This window comes from Silene latifolia, chromosome 10, assembly GCF_048544455.1.
Source record: "Silene latifolia isolate original U9 population chromosome 10, ASM4854445v1, whole genome shotgun sequence".
NCBI classification, from domain to species: domain Eukaryota; kingdom Viridiplantae; phylum Streptophyta; class Magnoliopsida; order Caryophyllales; family Caryophyllaceae; genus Silene; species Silene latifolia.
Genome location: NC_133535.1, coordinates 43,313,342 through 43,315,586, shown reverse-complemented (window position 1 = coordinate 43,315,586; position 2,245 = coordinate 43,313,342). Strand labels below are relative to the sequence as shown.

At 38.2% G+C, this 2,245-nt stretch overlaps 1 non-coding gene across 1 annotated transcript; it reads right to left on the bottom strand.

The window, feature by feature from the left end:
* Positions 1-1,412: 1,412 nt before the first annotated feature.
* LOC141610339 (small nucleolar RNA R71) lies at positions 1,413-1,519 on the bottom strand. Its single transcript, XR_012528242.1, has one exon. It is a non-coding gene; the product is annotated as a small nucleolar RNA R71 (small nucleolar RNA).
* Positions 1,520-2,245: the final 726 nt, after the last annotated feature.

The window sequence follows — 2,245 nt, the reverse complement described above, 5'->3', positions numbered from 1 at the left end:
TAGGGTTAATGGGGAATTAGGGGAAACCAACATGGGGGATGATTCATATTTAATCTAATATGTTCACATAATTTATTTGCTTGCTTGTTGTGATCTCAACTTATGCACATGTTATGTTTGATGAAATGCGAGTCTATGAATCCTTGCATTTTTTACCCATCACTTATCTATTCAATGAGACTTGTAAGACATAAACTAACTCGAGTCTCATTAGACCTTGCATATAGTTGAGTAGGGAGGATTAAGTCGACTTGTAGGTGTTGTACAATCTAATAGATTCGGCTCCGGGACCCAAACCTTCATAGGATTGTAAGATATAAACCAACTCGATCCTATCACAACAATAATTGTTTGCTTATAATTTGAGAATATGTTTGTAGGATCAATTCCCATGTATCCCCTATAAACTCATGACATCCTAGTGCTTTTAATCAATTGTTTACACCTCATTTTAATCATCTTGCTTGTTTATTTATTTTGTTATTTAGTTTAGTGATCTCTTATCTCAACCCAAATTGTGACACCCTTAGACACGACCATTTGCAATCGAAAATACTATATCAATACCCGTCCCTTGGGATCCGACCTTTACTTACCTCTTTACTAATAGTAAAGTAGTCTGTGAAGTTATAAATATTGTTTTGGTCTAGGTACTCCTAACGACAAGTAACCGAAAACGATAGTCCGACCAAAATTGCACGGCACCGTTGGCGGGGACGGTGTTAACTTGATTTGATTTTCTTTGATTGTTCTTAGTTGTGTCTTTCTTTGCCTTGCGGAAGTAAAACTCCTCAAGGTTTGTTCCAATTGTTTTAAAGTTATTTGATATTTTGCATGTCTAGAAGATCACAAGGTAACTTGTTACCCATTGATCACGAAATTGAAAGAACTTTGACCAACAATAGAAGACTTGCTAAAAATACTTTGAGAGGTATTGGTGAGATTGTGGATATTCAACCAAACAATATTGAGTTCATAAACCCTTTTGCAAGAGAAGGAGAAGATAACCCAACACATAACCAACCACAAAATCAACCCACAATGCCAAATTTTCATCACATTCCATACCAACCGAGGAGAACCTACCAAATGGTACTCCCATACCACAACATTTGACCGGTAATTTCATTGCAAAATTCGCATTTATCCAATTAGTCGAAAGAAGCCAATTTGGGGGGATGCCTAGTGAAGACCCTCATTCTCACATGGAGACTTTTTGTGACTATTGTGATGCTATTTCACAAACCGGAGTGACTCAAGACCAAATTCAATGGATCTTATTTCCTTTTTCTTTGATTGGCACCACGAAACAATGGTTAAAGAGCCTTGATAAGGCCACTCTTGGTATTGACTCTTGGAAGAAATTGGCACTTGCTTTCTACAAAAAGTTCTACCCTCCGGAAAAGACTAAAATGCTAAGAGCCCAAATCACGGGATTCAAACAAAGGGACGAAGATTCTTTGTATGAAGCTTGGGAGCGATTCAAAGGAACTTGCTGCTCATGTCCTCATCACAGACTTAGCGAGTGGTACTTGGTACAACAATTTTGGAATGGTCTTTATGAAGACTCCCGAAACATTCTCAACATGGGATCAAATGGTATGTTTACCGAAGTTGACGATAATCAAACATGGAACAAGATTGAGGAAATGGCGGTCCATAACTCACAATATAGTAGACCTCGAGGCTACTAGAGGAGGAAAGCATGAAGTGGACTCTATTACTCAATTGGGCGCTCAACTTAGTGCTCATATTGATACCATTAATTTGAAGTTTGAGAAGGCTATGGCTAAGCTTGAAGAAGCCTCCAAATTTAAGCAACATGTGAATGCCATGGTGACATCTTCATCAATTCCAAGTGGAATATGTGAGAGTTGTGGAACTTTGGGACATGACCAAAGTGAATGTAGGGGAACAAGTGAACAAGTGAATGCTTTCCAAGCATACAAGAGTGGTACCCTTATTCCAACTATTACAATGAAAACACCAAATTCCATCCCAACCTCCCATACAAAAGCCAACCAACATACACCCCACCTCCAATGAGAAACCAAAATCAAAGACCCTTTTACAACCAAAACAAAGGTTACCAAAATCAAACTCCATACACTCACTCAAATGACCAAGGTTTTGATGTTCAAAAAGCGGTCCTCCAAATGCAAAAGAACCAACAAGAATTTTTCACTCAAATGCAAAAGGATAGCCAAGCAAAAGACATCACCATTAACAATATACTAGCTCACAC